This window comes from Rhamphochromis longiceps, linkage group LG3, assembly GCF_057381845.1.
Source record: "Rhamphochromis longiceps isolate RC_006_pf linkage group LG3, R_longiceps_female_GT1.1, whole genome shotgun sequence".
Classification (NCBI taxonomy): domain Eukaryota; kingdom Metazoa; phylum Chordata; class Actinopteri; order Cichliformes; family Cichlidae; genus Rhamphochromis; species Rhamphochromis longiceps.
In genome coordinates, this window is record NC_140559.1 from 60,437,074 (window position 1) to 60,457,571 (window position 20,498).

The 20,498-nt window shown below is 39.8% G+C and overlaps 1 protein-coding gene and 10 non-coding genes across 12 annotated transcripts in view; 1 reads left to right on the forward strand and 10 right to left on the reverse strand.

The window, feature by feature from the left end:
* The window catches only part of LOC146675501 (protein NLRC3-like), a 507,908-nt gene that overhangs the window by 452,484 nt on the left and 34,926 nt on the right, over positions 1–20,498 (forward strand). The gene's annotated exons all lie outside the window — the stretch shown is intronic.
* Positions 314–387, reverse strand: trnai-aau (transfer RNA isoleucine (anticodon AAU)). Its single transcript has one exon. It is a non-coding gene; the product is annotated as a tRNA-Ile (tRNA).
* On the reverse strand, positions 843–915 carry trnar-ucg (transfer RNA arginine (anticodon UCG)). Its single transcript has one exon. It is a non-coding gene; the product is annotated as a tRNA-Arg (tRNA).
* On the reverse strand, positions 1,272–1,345 carry trnai-aau (transfer RNA isoleucine (anticodon AAU)). Its single transcript has one exon. It is a non-coding gene; the product is annotated as a tRNA-Ile (tRNA).
* trnai-aau (transfer RNA isoleucine (anticodon AAU)) lies at positions 1,837–1,910 on the reverse strand. The gene has a single exon. It is a non-coding gene; the product is annotated as a tRNA-Ile (tRNA).
* On the reverse strand, positions 2,352–2,424 carry trnar-ucg (transfer RNA arginine (anticodon UCG)). Its single transcript has one exon. It is a non-coding gene; the product is annotated as a tRNA-Arg (tRNA).
* Positions 2,781–2,854, reverse strand: trnai-aau (transfer RNA isoleucine (anticodon AAU)). The gene has a single exon. It is a non-coding gene; the product is annotated as a tRNA-Ile (tRNA).
* trnai-aau (transfer RNA isoleucine (anticodon AAU)) lies at positions 3,347–3,420 on the reverse strand. Its single transcript has one exon. It is a non-coding gene; the product is annotated as a tRNA-Ile (tRNA).
* On the reverse strand, positions 3,876–3,948 carry trnar-ucg (transfer RNA arginine (anticodon UCG)). Its single transcript has one exon. It is a non-coding gene; the product is annotated as a tRNA-Arg (tRNA).
* trnai-aau (transfer RNA isoleucine (anticodon AAU)) lies at positions 4,305–4,378 on the reverse strand. Its single transcript has one exon. It is a non-coding gene; the product is annotated as a tRNA-Ile (tRNA).
* On the reverse strand, positions 4,983–5,056 carry trnai-aau (transfer RNA isoleucine (anticodon AAU)). Its single transcript has one exon. It is a non-coding gene; the product is annotated as a tRNA-Ile (tRNA).

Genomic DNA, 20,498 nt, shown 5'->3' on the forward strand with positions numbered 1-20,498 from the left:
ATACATGGTGTGCGTCTTCTACTGTTAGGGTCGATAGGTGAGGATATAAAGCAGCAGTTTTTGATGCAGTATGCTGTGTCAGACTTTGGAAATGAGTGATTTATCCAGAAAGTAGCTGGAAAAGTGATTTGGAGATTGTAGCTAAGCATGTAATGTATTCATTAGCGTGTCATGTGTCAGTGAATTTTGTGGTTTGCTGTCATTTGTAGTTGCGTACATCACTCACCTGGAAGTTGGCAGAGGTTTTTTCTTGGATCGCACCAAATTAAATCCACAATCTATCACCAGACAGCACCTTGGATGGCTGCTGGAATGGCCAGTATGGGGATTGAACCCATGACCTTGGCGTTATTAGCACCACGCTCTGACCAGCTGAGCTAACCGGCCTACAACTTGTGTGCAAACTGATCCTTTTGTTGACTAATATACCAAAAAAGAGGGTGGAAGAACTGTTAAGAACACAAGAGAAATGTGTGTTTACAAGAAATTACTTCAAGCTGTACCAATGAAAGCCAACTCTTGGAAGCTCCTACTGATCAGAAGCCACCTATGCAGGTGGAGTTCCACCAACAGCCTGCTTCCAAGTGGTAAATTTTTCACCCATGTCGCTTGAGGTCATGGCATGTTATTGACTTTCTATGGTTGCTTCTAAGCCAAGACTACTGGAGCCTGGCACTGATAAGGCCAAGTTCATGGCTTCAGTCCCCAACCTGGCCATTCGAGCCTCGTAGAGTCTCTGTTGAAGGACATGAAGTTGACAACAGCGTAGCAATTTTGGATGACACAAAGGAGCCGAGGTTGGCATGCTGCGAACGCATGCCTGCTCCTCAAGGACTCACAACCAACCACGAAGGGACTCGAACCCTCAATCTTCTGATCCGAAGTCAGACGCCTTGTCCGTTAGGCCACGTGGTCTGGCAGAAGCTCCCACTTTTCACGAACGTTCGTTGGAGTCTGCTTGAGCCAACTGCTGGTGTTGGGTTGGTCACGTGGCTGGTGGATATTGCTTGATTCTTGCTTGAAATAATTGATTGTTGCTTGAAATAAGTGCATGCCACAGAATTTCTCCCATGTATCAAGCTCTTAAAAACGTAGTCCTACCTGCCACATGCACAGTGGATCCACCCACTAAGCCAGAGTATCAACTGCCAATGGACGTCATAAAGCTTACGTGGCCCGATCTGTCACCTGGAAGTTGGCAGAAGTTTTTTTCTTGGATCCCACCAAACAAAACCACAGTCTACCATGAGACAGCACCTTCCATACTGGAATGGCCAGTATGGTGATGGAACCCATGACTTTGGCGTTATTAGCACCACGCTCTGACCAGCTGAGCTAACCGGCCCACAACTTGTTCCTAAACCGACACCTTTTTTTGTCTAATATACCAAAAAAGAGGGTGGAAGAACTGTTAAGAACACAAGAGAAATGTGTGTTTACAAGAAATTACTTCAACATAGTGGGAAAAAAACTCTTCTGTTGACTTACAAAAAATGCTTTAAGAAGAAATTTGCCACAAAACAATACATGGTGTGCGTCTTCTACTGTTAGGGTCGATAGGTGAGGATATAAAGCAGCAGTTTTTGATGCAGTATGCTGTGTCAGACTTTGGAAATGAGTGATTTATCCAGAAAGTAGCTGGAAAAGTGATTTGGAGATTGTAGCTAAGCATGTAATGTATTCATTAGCGTGTCATGTGTCAGTGAATTTTGTGGTTTGCTGTCATTTGTAGTTGCGTACATCACTCACCTGGAAGTTGGCAGAGGTTTTTTCTTGGATCCCACCAAATAAAATCCACAATCTATCACCAGACAGCACCTTGGATGGCTGCTGGAATAGCCAGTATGGGGATTGAACCCATGACCTTGGCGTTATTAGCACCACGCTCTGACCAGCTGAGCTAACCGGCCTACAACTTGTGTGCAAACTGATCCTTTTGTTGACTAATATACCAAAAAAGAGGGTGGAAGATCTGTTAAGAACACAAGAGAAATGTGTGTTTACAAGAAATTACTTCAGGCTGTACCAATGAAAGCCCCTACTGATCAGAAGCCACCTATGCAGGTGGAGTTCCACCAACAGCCTGCTTCCAAGTCGTGATTTTTTCACCCATGTTGCTTGAGGTCATGGCATGTTATTGACTTTCTATGGTTGCTTCTAAGCCAAGATTACTGGAGCCTGGCACTGATAAGGCCAAGTTCATGGCTTCAGTCACCAACCTGGCCATTCGAGCCTCGTAGAGTCTCTGTTGAAGGACATGAAGTTGACAACAGCGTAGCAATTTTGGATGACACAAAGGAGCCGAGGTTGGCATGCTGCGAACGCATGCCTGCTCCTCAAGGACACACAACCAACCACGAAGGGACTCGAACCCTCAATCTTCTGATCCGAAGTCAGACGCCTTGTCCGTTAGGCCACGTGGTCTGGCAGAAGCTCCCACTTTTCACGAACGTTCGTTGGAGTCTGCTTGAGCCAACTGCTGGTGTTGGGTTGGTCACGTGGCTGGTGGATATTGCTTGATTCTTGCTTGAAATAATTGATTGTTGCTTGAAATAAGTGCATGCCACAGAATTTCTCCCATGTATCAAGCTCTTAAAAACGTAGTCCTACCTGCCACATGCACAGTGGATCCACCCACTAAGCCAGAGTATCAACTGCCAATGGACGTCATAAAGCTTACGTGGCCCGATCTGTCACCTGGAAGTTGGCAGAAGTTTTTTTCTTGGATCCCACCAAACAAAACCACAGTCTACCATGAGACAGCACCTTCCATACTGGAATGGCCAGTATGGTGATGGAACCCATGACTTTGGCGTTATTAGCACCACGCTCTGACCAGCTGAGCTAACCGGCCCACAACTTGTGCCAAAACCGACACCTTTTTTTGTCTAATATACCAAAAAAGAGGGTGGAAGAACTGTTAAGAACACAAGAGAAATGTGTGTTTACAAGAAATTACTTCAACATAGTGGGAAAAAAAACTCTTCTGTTGACTTACAAAAAATGCTTTAAGAAGAAATTTGCCACAAAACAATACATGGTGTGCGTCTTCTACTGTTAGGGTCGATAGGTGAGGATATAAAGCAGCAGTTTTTGATGCAGTATGCTGTGTCAGACTTTGGAAATGAGTGATTTATCCAGAAAGTAGCTGGAAAAGTGATTTGGAGATTGTAGCTAAGCATGTAATGTATTCATTAGCGTGTCATGTGTCAGTGAATTTTGTGGTTTGCTGTCATTTGTAGTTGCGTACATCACTCACCTGGAAGTTGGCAGAGGTTTTTTCTTGGATCCCACCAAATAAAATCCACAATCTATCACCAGACAGCACCTTGGATGGCTGCTGGAATGGCCAGTATGGGGATTGAACCCATGACCTTGGCGTTATTAGCACCACGCTCTGACCAGCTGAGCTAACCGGCCTACAACTTGTGTGCAAACTGATCCTTTTGTTGACTAATATACCAAAAAAGAGGGTGGAAGATCTGTTAAGAACACAAGAGAAATGTGTGTTTACAAGAAATTACTTCAAGCTGTACCAATGAAAGCCAACTCTTGGAAGCTCCTACTGATCAGAAGCCACCTATGCAGGTGGAGTTCCACCAACAGCCTGCTTCCAAGTGGTAAATTTTTCACCCATGTCGCTTGAGGTCATGGCATGTTATTGACTTTCTATGGTTGCTTCTAAGCCAAGACTACTGGAGCCTGGCACTGATAAGGCCAAGTTCATGGCTTCAGTCCCCAAACTGGCCATTCGAGCCTCGTAGAGTCTCTGTTGAAGGACATGAAGTTGACAACAGCGTAGCAATTTTGGATGACACAAAGGAGCCGAGGTTGGCATGCTGCGAACGCATGCCTGCTCCTCAAGGACTCACAACCAACCACGAAGGGACTCGAACCCGCAATCTTCTGATCCGAAGTCAGACGCCTTGTCCGTTAGGCCACGTGGTCTGGCAGAAGCGCCCACTTTTCACGAACGTTCGTTGGAGTCTGCTTGAGCCAACTGCTGGTGTTGGGTTGGTCACGTGGCTGGTGGATATTGCTTGATTCTTGCTTGAAATAATTGATTGTTGCTTGAAATAAGTGCATGCCACAGAATTTCTCCCATGTATCAAGCTCTTAAAAACGTAGTCCTACTTGCCACATGCACAGTGGATCCACCCACTAAGCCAGAGTATCAACTGCCAATGGACGTCATAAAGCTTACGTGGCCCGATCTGTCACCTGGAAGTTGGCAGAAGTTTTTTTCTTGGATCCCACCAAACAAAACCACAGTCTACCATGAGACAGCACCTTCCATACTGGAATGGCCAGTATGGGGATTGAACCCATGACTTTGGCGTTATTAGCACCACGCTCTGACCAGCTGAGCTAACCGGCCCACAACTTGTGCCTAAACCGACACCTTTTTTTGTCTAATATACCAAAAAAGAGGGTGGAAGAACTGTTAAGAACACAAGAGAAATGTGTGTTTACAAGAAATTACTTCAACATAGTGGGAAAAAAAACTCTTCTGTTGACTTACAAAAAATGCTTTAAGACGAAATTTGCCACAAAACAATACATGGTGTGCGTCTTCTACTGTTAGGGTCGATAGGTGAGGATATAAAGCAGCAGTTTTTGATGCAGTATGCTGTGTCAGACTTTGGAAAACGAAATTTGCCACAAAACAATACATGGTGTGCGTCTTCTACTGTTAGGGTCGATAGGTGAGGATATAAAGCAGCAGTTTTTGATGCAGTATGCTGTGTCAGACTTTGGAAATGAGTGATTTATCCAGAAAGTAGCTGGAAAAGTGACTTGGAGATTGTAGCTAAGCATGTAATGTATTCATTAGCGTGTCATGTGTCAGTGAATTTTGTGGTTTGCTGTCATTTGTAGTTGCGTACATCACTCACCTGGAAGTTGGCAGAGGTTTTTTCTTGGATCCCACCAAATAAAATCCACAATCTATCACCAGACAGCACCTTGGATGGCTGCTGGAATGGCCAGTATGGGGATTGAACCCATGACCTTGGCGTTATTAGCACCACGCTCTGACCAGCTGAGCTAACCGGCCTACAACTTGTGTGCAAACTGATCCTTTTGTTGACTAATATACCAAAAAAGAGGGTGGAAGAACTGTTAAGAACACAAGAGAAATGTGTGTTTACAAGAAATTACTTCAACATAGTGGAAAAAAAACTTGAACCCATGACTTTGGCATTATTAGCACCACGCTCTGACCAGCTCAGCTAACCGTTGATGGAGGAATTAACAGTGAAGTGAGGAAGTAATTATTGAAGTTAACTCAGAAAGATCAATTAGAGAAAAAGAGTCTAACTTAACATCAATGGTACTAAGAGTAACTGTAGATAATATTGCATCTGTGGGATGATTATTGGTAATTTTTTCTCTAATGATAAAAATTTTATTTGTGAAGAAGTTCATGAAGTCATTACTAGTTAACGTTAAAGGGATGGTTGGCTCAAAAGAGCTCTGACTTTTTGTCAGCCTGGCTACAGTGCTGAAGAGAAACCTGGGGTTGTTCTTATTTTCTTCAATCAGTGATGAATAGTAAGATGTTCTGGCTTTGCGGAGGGCTTTCTTATAAAGCAGCAAACTATTTCTCCAGGCTAAATGATGATCCTCTAAATTTTCCTCTCCAGCTTACGAGTCATCTGCTTTAGGGTACGTGTTTCAGAATTATACCACGGAGTCAGGTACTTCTGATTTGAGGCCTTAGTTTTCACAGGAGCTACAGTATCCAGAGTCGTACGTAGTGAGGATGTAAAATTATTAACAAGATAATCGACCTCTGTTGGGGTAGCGTTTAGATAGCTGCTCTGCTCTATGTTGGTACAGGGCATTGAAGATGATAACAGTGGGTGCATTATATTCTTAAACTTAGTTACAGCACATTCAGAAAGACATCTACTGTGATGACATCTACTCCCCACTGCTGTGTAATCAATCATTGCAAATGTAAATGTAAATTTTCAGCTCAGGAGGGTAACTCCTAAATTCCAGCTGCATTGTGCTCCTCAAAGAAGCAGAAATCCTTGTTGCACAAACAACAAAAACAAAGTTCTGGTTGTGTAGGGGGGGGGGCTTCCAGATGTTGAGCAGCTGCACTGTTTCCCTGTCTTTTGTTCCTTCTTCCCACTAAAGAAATATTCTTTAATAATATATTAATGTTCAAAGGCAAAGAGGAAACACACACTGCATACTAAAGTGTGTGTGGAACATGAGGACACATCACCATGGCAGAGCACCCGGTATGGATTGCAAACCATGATAAAAAACACTGACATGGAGTGCACATTATCTGCAGGTTTCCACAGGGGGAAATTAGACTTATGTGGCTGCAGCTCACAAGTTCTTGTTTTTATAGTTCTGTGTAACAAAAATAAAAGTAATGTTAACATTGCTGTTCACAAAATTTATAGCTGTAATAAAATTCTACTTTATTTCTTCACCTGCAGGAAGTGTAGTCAGCTGATTTTAATGCCATTTTTAACATATGATGATTGATATTTTGGTTTAAAATGATCAAATGTGTCCTGAAGCTGGGAGGTTAAATAAATCCAGTCTGGTGTGTGTAAAATGATCAGCTGTAGTTTGTTTCATAGGGTCATTTTCTGCAGAGACAATGTAGACTGACAGTCTCACAACTCTGTCTCAAGCCAGGCTGTGAAGTAATCATGACCTTTAATCTATAGATTCATAATCCACGACACAAAGTTTGTATTCATGGAATTGAAATTGAGGTTTTTCACTTTTAAGACATTAAAAAAGCACACACTTGGATAATGGAGGGGTATCAGCAGAATAAACCAAATTGTTTTCTCACACAGGGCACTCACATATTTTGTTTTTCTACTTGTTAACTACATTATTAATTTTACTAGCAGGGAATACATCCTCGATTAGATTAGAAAACATCTATGGAATGATACTGGAATAAGCAAACATTTAGGCCTGAGACGACATGTAAATGAGAGCAAACAGCAAGATCATTTAATGGGGTTGAGATGTAGAAAGAATGGGTTGGTTTGAAATACAACGGTTAACCTTTTTTTTCTTGACTGCCATGGTCATGCCTTTGTGCTCACATGCTCTCTTCCGTGCCCTTTTAACACTTTGAAGCATTTATTTATTATTTATTATTTAATTTAATTTTTATATTATGTTTTTATATTATATATATTTATATTATTTTATTTTTTTCTGGAGTCAATGTGACATCTATAGAATAATTATGAATTTATTCTAAACAAATTAAAACCTACTGACTGCAGTAACAAGAATATTTAAAACTATTTTTAAATGAAATAATTTGTGTATTATTCTCAGTTTCCTGTTTTCTTCTTTCTGGATAGAATCTCACACCAACACATTCAAAGAGAGATATAAAAAATAAATGTAAACTTTTTTATCACTCTGTGCTGTTTTTTGTTTGTTTGTTTTTTATGTGACTTATTTGTGCCTTTATGGTATTTTATATTCCCAATGCACCCTTAATCAAATGGGTGGAGAAAAAAAATACAAACAAGAAAAACAAGCAAAGCTGATGAACATTTGGAGCCAGACAACACAAGTTGAGACAAGAACACAGTGACAAACCTTGGGTGTATAGTAGAGATTCTTCAGCTTCTGCTCTGTTTGAACAACCTGTAAGTCTCTCTTCTTTTTACCATAAACTTATATATTTATTATATTATAGATCACTTTTTTGTGATTTGACATGTGAAATTCTAGTGTGGCTGGAATCAAATAGTTTGATGAACAGATGACATTTGATATTAAGTATCTGATTCAAAACACTGCTTCACAAACTAATGGATTTTCTACAACAGGAAGTAAATATTTGTTATCCTGATGGGATTAGACTGACAAAATTTATCATGTTAACATATCATAAATCAGTCTGTCAATCACTCAGAAAATTGAAAGATAAATACACAGTCGTCTTAACATCATATTTACACACATTTATGAATTACCAAAAAATGAACTGCTGCCTAAAAACAAACATAATTTTATTCAAAGTGGCGATGTTACAGAAGGTATTCAGTCGCTGGATTTCAGTACAAAATGGGCAAATTTCAGTGGGCAAATTTAGCACAATTTAGAAAAAACACATACATTTAGATATTGTACAAACACAACCCCCTTTTTTCTTAGTTTTAAAAAAACAAAGTATATTGACTCTTTTTCATAAGAAAGTGTATGACAACAGCAGGTAAACAAGAATTACTGAAACAGAAAAATGTATCTGTCATGATCCACTGTTTGCTCTGTTAATCATAACCAACAGAATAGATAAATTGAGCTTGTATTAATTTTTACTTTTATGTGGTCTGTTTTGGTGTTTGGCTTTAGAGACAGTTACAAACACTGGATTTACAATGAACTCTCTTAATGGAAGACTTGGGTAATGATGGTCTCCCTCCTTGAGAGTCTTCCTCACTTGGCTGATGTTGTGATGAAGGCTTTTTTTTACCGTGATAGGATCTGGATCATCCACACGTGTTTTCTGTGGAAGTCCAGGCCTTTCTCTGGTCTTTTCTTCTGTGAATGGACTAAACTGTCGATGTGTCCTCTGCCGATTGACTATTTCTTTCAGAGCTGCTCCACAGGAGGTCAGGGTGTCACATAAACAGCTTTAACTGCACAACGACACATTTAAATCATTTCCACACTTCTTAGTGTGGTTAATTTAAAAAAAATAATGATAAAAAATCCCTAAAACCAATCTAACTCCATTAAAGGTTTAAGGGACTTATTAAAGACAACTCTTTTTTTTACTTTAGTCTTTTTTTTCTTTTTTTTTTACAAATAATCAATAAAACCTGTAAAAAAAATATCCACTCTTAAATCTGCACTTTAGAATGTTCCACTAGAGTCCTAAAGTTTTTACTCCTCGTAGCTGTGGGTATATGAGAACCAAAATGTGAACTCACAGGCAGAAAGGATTAAAAAGCTAACCCAAAAATCCAGAGAAGTCAAAAGCCAAAATCCAAATTTCAGGAAAACACACAAGAGAACAACTTCTCAACAGAAAATAAATGCCAGCTTCAATGGCATTTATTGCCAATTTCAAGAAACACAGAAATTTTGGTTGAGTAAAAAATATATTGACTGAATCCTTGAATACAACAGTTCACATGGGGTGCATCTTGGTTTTCAATTACTCTGAAATGGAAACATTTCCAGTATCATGTCATGGTTCCATCTTCTTGTATTGTGATAGTTGAAGCTGTTAATGAGTCACTGAGGCATGTTGGTCTAATGAAAGCTGTGATCTTTGCAGGTTGTTCACATGAAGAGTAAACTGGAAACATTTTACAATAATGGATTTGAGTTTTGTTCATTATGTAGTCATAATCAGCTGATCAGGCCTGAGGTAAAAAGTTGTTTTTTTGTTTTTTTTTCTCTCTAAATAAAAATTCAGGTATCAACACAAACTGTGGCCCAATAATGGAGGCGTTAACTTGAATGTGGTTTTGGAGAACTGTTACAGTCTTGATATCTCATGCAGCTCTGTACAAATTATTGCAACAGATTTAATGTTCAAAGGCAAAGAATGCATTTGAACTACAAATTAAAGTGTGTGTGGAAGTGAATCAATACACTTGAGTTTCACACGGAAAATAACCACAGTGAACTAGACCAGTTCAAACTTGTATAATTACTCAGGTTTGACTAACAGTCAGTTTCTACTGGGCGTTGCTCAGACAAGTACAACACTCACAACCAGGCTCACGTGCACGTTACTATCATCTGCTGGTTTACTCAGGGAAAAACAAATAGTCTGTGTTATATAGCTTGAAAACACGCATCACAGCAACTACAGGGTGGGGTTTGTTGGACTGACAAGCTTTTGTTTGTAGTAAGGCAGGTCTTTATTTTTGAGTGAGATGCAAAGAAAAGTTTAAAAGTTACTAATTTTTGTTTTTACAGCATTACTTGTTGCACTTTTGGGTCTGATAAAATGTTACTATTGACTGCCACTGGCTGGTAGCCTGTAAGAACTTTGGCTTTATTAAGCCTTAACACATTTGAACAGGTCAGTTAGCTACAGAAACCAAACTGAAGAGCCACTCCCATGATTGATCTGAATCTGGAAACAAAAGGAAATCAAAGTGAATTGAGCTGCGAGTGATAGTGAAAATGCTTCCTCAAAATTAATGTGTTAAACATTATTTGTTGCATAACATGAATCATTTGAATCTGAAAGAAAGAATTTTGTTCCACTTATCACTGCATCGTTTTTTTTGTTAAATACACATGGTGACAAAATGAAGTATGCATTAAGATAAAGTCAAGTAAATAGTATTACGACAACACCAAGAGAAAAACAAAATAAATATCCACCCATCCAAATATGTATCCACACACACACACGTATGAGTATATGGTTATGGCGTTAACGTCATTTTAACAAGATTAACGCTGACAGCACTGATATATATGTGTATCTTACATCATTTGTGTGTCTCTGGATGTATTTCACAAACTCAGCAACTTCCTCATTTTCTTCAATGAAGACACCTTCAAAGTTCCCCTGCTCTGAAGTGCTGAACGAACACAGTGACAGTTGTTTGAAAAGAAACATCAAAATACAATTTTTGTACAAATCCATATTTGATTTATGTCCACAATGCATAACGTACCTTGCATTTGATTGAAAGCGATAAAGCTTGCGGTTTCCATCAACTGACACGGCGAGCATGTCTGGAGTGCAGGCAGGGCAGCTAAAGCATGGCTCCTTGCACATCCTGTCCACTTCACACTTTACAGCACTCCACTCCAAGAAACTTTTGCTGAAGGCATCAGCTGATATTCGGCCAGTCTTTTAAGTAGAGGACAAACAACAGAATATTCAAGGACAGTCATCATAAGATTAGATTAGACTAGATTTCATGTTGTTTTCAAAGCGGTCTGGTAAATCCAAATGACCTTTGACAGGTGCCCACATATACTGCAGGCCGAGGGTAATTCAAAACAATGTAGCAATGTACAATTTGCACTAAAACCTGCAAACACATCTATTGTGTATGTAGTGTGTGACAAAAGAGCAACTTACCATTTATGGTTACAAGAGCCACAATTGCACCGGGTGAAACCTCAACGTTACCTGCTGGGCAGTCACACACAGTCTGGCCTTTGCACAGGCAACAGCCGAACTAACATTAAAACACACAATATATACAAAAAGAATTAGAAATGAACTGATACACAATAAATATACAATAACAGCACACACTCATAGTACATAGCAAGAAATGCATAGGACTTGAAAACCGTACCTATTGGCCTGTGAAACTCTGATGAAGGCTTCAAAAACCCTCCTGTTACTGCCTCTCTGCTGTGCAGGACAAAGCGTGTGTGAACTGCAATATCACAGTCAGCACAAAGGAATGGAAGAGACAGGCAGTCCAGACACCTCACAACTACTTGTTTGCCACACTGACACACACGGTGTGACTGTGGATCCAGAGTAGCTAACATATTGTCTATAAGACAAGGCCTGGCCTCTTTCCACTTTTGCAAGGACACCATGTTTCTGATCTCCCAGTGAGTAGCAGCTGACTCAGACGACGTCTCACAAGTCATGGCTGCGTCCTCTTCTCCATCCTCCAACCACTGAAGGAGCTCCTGACGAAGCACCTCAGTTCCACACACTAACAGAAAAAAAATAAAGAAACTTTTCCACAAAGTGAAAAACACTCTAGGCAGTATGTTTCTTAGGACTGCACAAAAGCCCTGCCTAACTCAACTATAACAACAAATATAAAAGCAAACTTTAAAAAAGGAATCACAACATATAAAAGAAGGTAAAGTACCTTTTGTTGGGTTGACACTGGCAACATAACTAGGTTCTTCACGTGGACATTGATGCTGATCTGCAGACACTGGGGGGAAAAGAGATCGAAGAATATTTACTTACTGAAATTCTTTGGTGAAAACAAGTTGTGAGATAAAATCAATGGTTGTGTGAATACTGACCACATGGCAACTAGTACTTCGACTGGATGATGGTCTTTGAGGAATAAAATCTCCCTGTCTGTCACGTTTTTTCCAGCGCACTGGTCTTGGCTGAGGTTCACTCTGTGCATCATTCTACGCAATTAACAAGAAGAAATGCAACACCTAAAATACAGTCCATGATTAAAGCGTGGTGGGGGCGGCATCACAGGCATGGGCAGAAAAAAACCAAAACAAACGTTCATGCTGAGCCACAGCTGTAAAAGCTGCTGGTCATAATATCAGTTTGGATATGTGGTGAGAGGGAAACATGAAGATGAAACCAGGAGATGTCCTTACTGGATCATCAGAGCTGAACAGGTGATGGAGAAACAGGTTTACCTTTCAGGTGACATGAATGAGTTGAAGGGAAGTTATGAACTGTTTCTGAGAGACAAATTACACCAGGATCCTTTTCTATGTAGCTGACAGCTGGTAACTGTGCAGGGGCGGGTCTAGCAAAGTGTTGCCAGGGGGGCAGGTAGGGCATTAACAGGGAGAGGGGGGCAAAAAGAAACACTTTTCTTTCTTATTCTCATTTAAAATGTCTCGCTTTTAACAAATAATTATCTGAATCTTACAACCAAAGTTTTTATCTGATGTAAAATGTATAGAAATCATACATATACCAACAAGACTGTACATCACTGTCACAACAGCGTTTGTTTTCATTCAAAGGCTTTATGGCTTTAATACCTGGGGGGCCGGTCTCTAGTCAAAATGCCCGGGCTGAGTTTTTGTCCCAGTCCAGCCCTGGCCAACGGGGAAACAAATGCCGACACTGCGGTGCAAGTCTCGGACGACAGTACACCTAAAGCTGGGCAGACACTGCAATTTTCAAACTGCACGATTGGCTCGCAGGGGTTATAAGTTCGTAGGTCACGATGCAGGTCTCACACTATATCGCCCGATGCTCTGATGCGACCCGAGTGCTCACACTGTGCCTCCATAAAATGAAGCTTATAACAGAAAATCTGTCGCTCGCTCTCCTTCTTTCTTTCACTCACACAGACACACCACCACCATCAACTTTGCTAAATTGCTAATGAAAAACATTGATCAGGCAGTGTAAATTGAGCAGCAGTGTAAATCCAACTATTTTCACGGTTGTTGTGGTCGTGATCATTTTGTGATGCCACATCGAAAAGGCTCGGATGAGCTTTCCAAAGTTCTACAAGTTGTGTCTCCATCGCTTGTGTCCAGATCACACGCTGCACAGCCGTGCTGCTCCGTCTTTTTCACCGACGTTTACGTGTTTGCGCGTGAGCAGTGTGAGCGGCTGCGGTGACACCCTGACGAGCGAGAAATGTTTGTTCCCCTCAGAGAAAGAAAAAAAGGCTGCAAAAGTACAGGAGGAATGGGAAAAGGGAAACACCTGGCTGGAAAAGGTCACCATAACACCTATAAAGCGCACTGCACTGTGTGCCGGCGCACTTTTTCCATAGGCATGCTTCTAGTGGTGGGCACATGAAGAACATGAGGGGCGTGAAAGCTCGGGGAACCCTTAACCAATTTCTTGTCCACCAGGCCACGGCAGAAGCAAATATGGTATGTAAACACTGGTTTGTTTTTTAAACCCTCTGGTTAAGGTTAATATGGGCATGTGCAGTGAATATCAGCGCTATGTGGCCAGAAGTGTGATAATATAATTTATTTTGTGTAATAGACAACTGCAAGGATAGATGATTACAACAAATAGATCACTAATATATAAAAGTAATACATAGATGAATAATGATGATGAGTTATGATGCGTACTCAAGCGGGTTTACAAATGGGAGCAAAAGCTGAAATAATGCCTCTACTGAAGCCAATTGCACTAAATGCACTAAATGTGCACTGTTACAAGAATATTTTTCTTTCTATTGTTTTCTATTAATTTATATAATTTTAAATTAAGCAGGACAGAGTTCTTTTAAAGAAAGATTTACTTTTATTCTCAAAAGTTAAGCACACTGAAAAAAATGCAATAGGGTGGTTGTTGAATTTGCATAGAATTACTTCATATATCCAGCATGACTAATTTAAATTTCACATCTAAACATATTTTTGTCTTTTAATTTTCACATATTCTTTAAGAATATTCATTCTTTTAGAACAAATCATGTTGAAAAGAAACAAGTTAGTCGTGTTTTATCCTCAAGCTCCGCCCCCTGGAAAGGAAAAATCGGCTGCACTGTCCGCCATTTTTGTCTCTCGCTTTGGAAAATCTACTACCATCTGGAGTTTTACACTTGAAGGTAAATAAGATTTTAAAGCTAATACACCAGTGAGAAAGAGTGTAGACCCTTTATACATGTGGACTTTTACTGGGGTGTTGTTATTTTACAGGTATGTGGGCTGTTTATCGAAAACCATGAAAGGCTAATGTAAGGCTCCAGTTAGCTAATGGTAACCGAAATTATGCGATAAGCAAATTAGTAATTAACATATATAATGTGAGTTAATATTGTTTGTATATTCTTTCAGTCTAAATTAACAGACTATTACAAACTTGCATCGGTGTCTGTAGTAAGTGGTGGTACCTGCAGTGTCTTAACCATTAAACAAGCTAATGTAGGGCTGGGATATGACTAGTTTGTTGAAACGTGTCTGCTGCCAATGTGACTGCTCACACATGGTAACATTACCAGCACATAGCCACAGCCGCTATAAACATGCTGAAAGGTCAATCTAGCTTCTGTAGTCAGCAGCTGGAAGACTCAACACAGACCCAAGATTCAGTGTAACGGTTATCTAAATGTTGTGTGTCCTGTTTGTAAGCCCAGAAAAAGAAATTAAATAAAATGACGACCTTGAGCTTCAAGCTAATGTAAGCGTAATGCTATAGCATAAAGCGACTAATGCAATGATGAGGTTGTTAAATTAGTAAAAATACAGTAAATATATCCAACATGAATCATTTATATTTTTGGTCTAAACTGTAGTATCAGGTAAATGTTAAGTGGTAGGAACATCCATAACCTCAAATAACGGAACATAAACATAATTAAGTCTCACGCCTTTCACTTGTTTTAGAAGGATGTTCAGTCTTTTAAAACCAGTCATATCAAAATAACAGAAAATAGTTATGCTTTCTGTTGAAACTCCCCCCCCCCCGGGTGTGTTCTGCGAGGGAAAATTCACTGTGGCGGTCCGCCATTTTTTGTCTTCGCTTCGTTTACGTTTGGTGCTGAGCTTTACTTTGTAGAGGTAAACTGAAAACTACATGTTTGAGAGGACACGAAGAGAACATCCATTAGATGGGGAAGTTTTTCTCATGAATTGCTGTTGTGCAACATAATGTAAAAAACAAGTCATTCCTTAAGTTAACTAACGATAATGCTAGCTTAAGCTGCGAGACAATATTATGTGCATTAGCTTTTTTTCAGTGTGTGCCCAGTCACATTCGCTTGTTTTTTCTCAGTGAATACAGACTAACAAACTTGTGTCCATTTAGTTAACTGGGGCCCGTTCTTCGTACGTCGCTTACTACATCCAAGATCAAATGACACATCCAAGACCAAACCATCGCGCTAACCGTGAGCTCGCTAATCCGGTTCCCCGAACACACCTGCTGTTGACGATTAGTACAGCTGGACGCAGTAATGTGACATCACTGGGTGTCGTAAAAGGGGCTACGCATCGATAGTAGAAACATTGATCGGCAACCCGCTGATTGGTCGGCGAAAATGTCGAAGGGGCGTGCTCGGTATTTTCCGGCAGCAGAGCAAGAACTCATGAGTGAGGGATTTCAAGAGTTTCAGAGTTTAATTAAAACGCAAGAGAACACTGCAAAGGCTGCAAAAGCAAGGAGAGAGGGCTGGCAGAAAGTTGCTGACAAATCAAACTCGTAGGTAATTTAATAATAATAATAATAATGGATTGGGTTTATATAGCGCTTTCCAAGGCACCCAAAGCGCTTTACGATACCACTATTCATTCACTCCCACATTCACACACTGGTGGAGGCAGCTACGGTTGTAGCCAGGCTGCCATATCGCGCCATCGGCCCCTCTGGCCAACACCAGTAGGCGGTAGGGTAGATCTATCATATGACACTATATTGTCCAATATCATATGGCATTATATTATATTATAATATGTTATATTATATCCCCTTTCACATTAGAGCCACAACAGGACCCACAAGAACATGGGAACAAGTAAAAGTGGAATACAGGAGTATTCTGCAGAATGGTAATATTTATCTCTTAGATTGCTTTTCGTCTCTTGGCAAGGTAATACTGACCTGTAATACTCTGTTAGTTTGTTCATAACAGCAACCAAGAAAAGGGCAGAGGAAAAAAAGACAGGTGGTGGTCCTGCACCCCCTCGTCAACAAGTTGGTTAAGTAAATAATACCCTCACGGGAATATCGATATCTCTCAATGAGCACACTGTCGCGCTGAGCTAAAGGATCCTGTCTATCCCGCAATATACGCTGAATTCTGGGGACTCTCCTTATCAATCTTGCACCTTCCGCAATGGGTTGGTCGCGTATACGGACAGGACATGGCTGCGACAGGCTTCCCAAATCCACCTTCGCTTTTATAGCCGTGGTCTCTCATCTTGATTACACGAAGTAATTTACAATTACTACTCTGAAATATGAATTACATCTGTAATAATCACATACATGTAATAGAATGTTAATAGTACATTTCCCTTTTTTAGGAAATGACCTGTATGTATCTGTGTGACATCAATACAAGGATCAAGTGCTGCATTATCTTTAGTTACATTGATGTTATTTATTTATGGTGAAACAGTGGTGGAATATCGCTGTTGCTTTCGTATAAATGAAGCGGACATACCTGCATGGCCGCGATCTAATCCTGTTTACATAAAGTAAACCTGAGCAGGTTTACGCTTACGGCTCTGTTGCTATGACAGCAAGTCCCGGATGAGCTTCGGGGAACCGAACGATCCAAGATCACGCAAAATCGTCAACAATCAAATCCAGCTAACTTACTTAGCGAGGTACGAAGAACGGGCCCCTGGTTGTACCTAAAATGTTTTAGTTAAACAGTTAAATAAGCTAGTTTGCCATGGGGTGGGCTCTGTGTGTGTGTTGGTTGGGGGGGGGGGGGGGGGGGGGGGGTCCTTCACTAAAGTCGGTTTATTTAGGGCATGACACCAAATTGTTTTAACTGATTTATAGAGAGACTGAGAGGAGGGCTTAAAGAGATAAAAATAATGACAATATAAATATGTTAAATTTATTTTTTCTGTATCGATATATGGTGCTTATCCCTGCTGAAGGGCAGATTGGTGTTGCTTCAGAACAATTCTCTAGCACTGTTACGTAGAGGTGTTACAGTTAAGGTTTTAATAACATTATTTTATTTACTAGTGAAGATTTGCATATGTTATCTCACATTCTGTAAGGTAAATTTTCTGGAAAGGTCAAGTATTAATGAAAGACCTTGATGTGTATATGACAATAATAGATGTAGTTTCTGGGTCATTTGGCAGAACTGCAAAATGGCCCAGAAGGAGGCAACTGCTGTGGTTGCAAACAGGCTTTGGGTGGTATGGAAGTAAGGGCAACTATGGAACTGCTCAGCAACATGGGACCCATAGCTAATAAATAGTAATATGACATAAAATAACAACTTTGTGTGGATGTAACCTTGTGAGATTTGAGATTTTGGCAGCATTTTTATGTGACAACTTCTCTTTTTAGATAAATGCAGAGTTTAAGCGCATTACCACCATGCCACTGCAGTCCAGATTACTCTCGCAGATAGATGTGCTATCTGACAAACTAATAAAGGTCTTGAAAAGTCGAGAAGGACAAATAGGAAGAAGACTTCAGAACATTCTGGAGCCCACGGCCCAGGTAAGAAAAAAATTAATTTGTGTATACACTTTAGGGAAAATAATAATTTTAACAAAAGGCTGCTTGTCACTCTATCCCAGGAGTATGTTGAAACTCACCTGGGATTTTCACAATTTACCATGGGTGCGTTTATTTTTCTTTTTTTTCTTTTACCTGCATTAGAACTGTGTGTGGAGTTCATAGTTGAACACCTCTCTATGCTCTGACAGTATTCTGCTTCTTTGCATGGAGATTTCACTTCATGCATTACCTTTTTAAGCATTCTGAGGACTCAAATCACATGCTGTAATGAATCCGTTTTTTGTTCACCTAATGTGTTAATGTTAACATTTTTTGGAATAGTGACACAGATTAAAATAAGATTTGGTATAATGTTCTTTGACCAGTGTTCTGTTTAATTAAATTTTGGAATTCTGCATTTTCTAGGCCACAGATGAAGCCATTATCCAACGATCTAATAAGGAAACAACCATGGGAATTTACATCAAAAAGTCAAGAGATGGCAATGGCAGCCTTGAGGACATCAGGATAGTCCTTGAAGGCCAGAGAGTCTGGCAGGATTTGGATAACTATACCCTAGCAGCTGAAATGCTGTTTGGACTAATGTACACTTTGAACCTCACCTACCCACTGGAAAAGTATACCTTTGAGATATTATAGAAACTGGTTATGGAGCTCAAAAGGAACAGCCTTTCAAAGAAGGCCCAGGTTTTCAGGACCAGACTGTACGATTGAACAGTTTTCCAGTTATGATGTGGGAACAACATGTTTACCTCTTCGAATATGTACCATCCTTTCTTTTAAGCCAGCACTGGTAAAGTTTCAGGACATAGTGAAACTTATTTTTCTGGCACTTTTCAACTTGGGGCCTTTATTACTGCAGTTTTCACTTTTCAAGCCATGGCTCTTTAAAAAAAAAAAAAAATTCAAACTTTGAATGTCCATTTTTCTCAATGGAAATGGTGCCTTCTATTGTTTTCTATTAATTTATATAATTTTAAATTAAGCAGGACAGAGTTCTTTTAAAGAAAGATTTACTTTTATTCTCAAAAGTTAAGCATGACAGGCTTCTGTTTAAGAAAGAGACCTGTTTTACTGTGTTAATGTTGTCATTTTGAGCTAAAAATAAATGGCCAAATGATCATTTGTTTCCCATGTGTTCATATCACAAAGAATATGCATCTACTTAAATCAAATTCAAGTCAAATGGTTAAAAAATAATTTCACACACAAAAAAAAAGAGCTAAAAAATTCACCACACTGGGAAGGGTGAAGACAACTGGGTTGCCCGGCCCTGGCCACGAGGTGCCCCTTATTTATTTCTCAGGGAGTTGGCAACCCTATGTCTTCGTGATCGAAGTAACTTGAACACAAACACAAACAAACAAAGAGGAAGACCGAACCGGAAGGAAAAGACTACAAGTCCCAGCATCCTCTGTGTTTAGGGAGGAGAAGTGAAAGTGAAAGTATTGAGCCTCCGTTGAGAGGAGAAGGAGGAGGAAGGTGGAGCTGAGGCAGGTGAGCAAAGGCATAGATTTTGCATGGACGGGAGGGACGTGTCCCCACCAATAATTTGATCTCTTCGAGAAAAGAAAAACAAACCTGATAGAAAGAAAGAAAAAAACAATCTGTCAACATCTCGTTCACCCAGCGGTGCAGAAAGAGTTAAATTACGTTCTCTACTGGAGTCCTACGTCATGTGACAAATATGGCCAATGTGATTGGCTGTGCCTTTCAGGGAGCTCTGTTTAGTAGTGATGTGCGATACCACTGATTTCCTTTCCGATCCGATACCAAGTAAAATTCAGGGTGGTATCGGTGATACTGATCCGATACAGATACTCTGTACAAAAACTTAATGTTTCATTGCATTTCATAATACAATATACACAGCAAATCCAGCATGTCCAAATTAACACTGTCGGATTTGATTTCAACACTATTAAAGTGTCTATATGGGTCCACACCAGAGAGTGTTAATTTAACTCTTTTTGGAGAGTTGGTACATTAACTCTGATTTAGTGTTAAACACCAAATCTGTCTGGAGTTGATAATTTAACACTTAGTGTTAAGAGTTTATATATTAACTCTCAAAGAGTATTTTAGTTTAACTACTTAAGAGTTATCTTCTAATTCATTCTAAAAAGCGGGAATTTTACTGTTCTGAACTTCTAGAAATTTCTTTTGGAAATAAACATTTACTAAAAAGATGCAATGGTTTTTGAAAAACATTTATTCTGAACTGTGCACCACAATTTCAAAACATTTTCTGAAAGATGTAACAGTGTACATGTTCTCACTTTCATTAGAATTGTGTTTATCAAAAGGTCTGACATGGTAAATGCAAATAACAGCATTCTCATCACTTATTTCTTCAATACAATATGCATGTCCTTCATTCATCCCTTTGTGGAACTTCAACGCACTTCTGCTCTCCCCCATATCCCATCTTCACAAGCATATCCTGTGCGGAGATTGAATAAAAATTAGTTGACACTAATTAATGGCACAAATAATCCAGTAATCAATTGCAGCACAGTAAAAAAAAAAAAGGAATCCTCTTTGAGCCATTACTTGTGTAAAGTATTTTCCCAAAAGACAAGGACACAGGCAACAGGTAATACTGAACTAAATGTAAAACCTCAACCTTTTTCATTTTTACCTA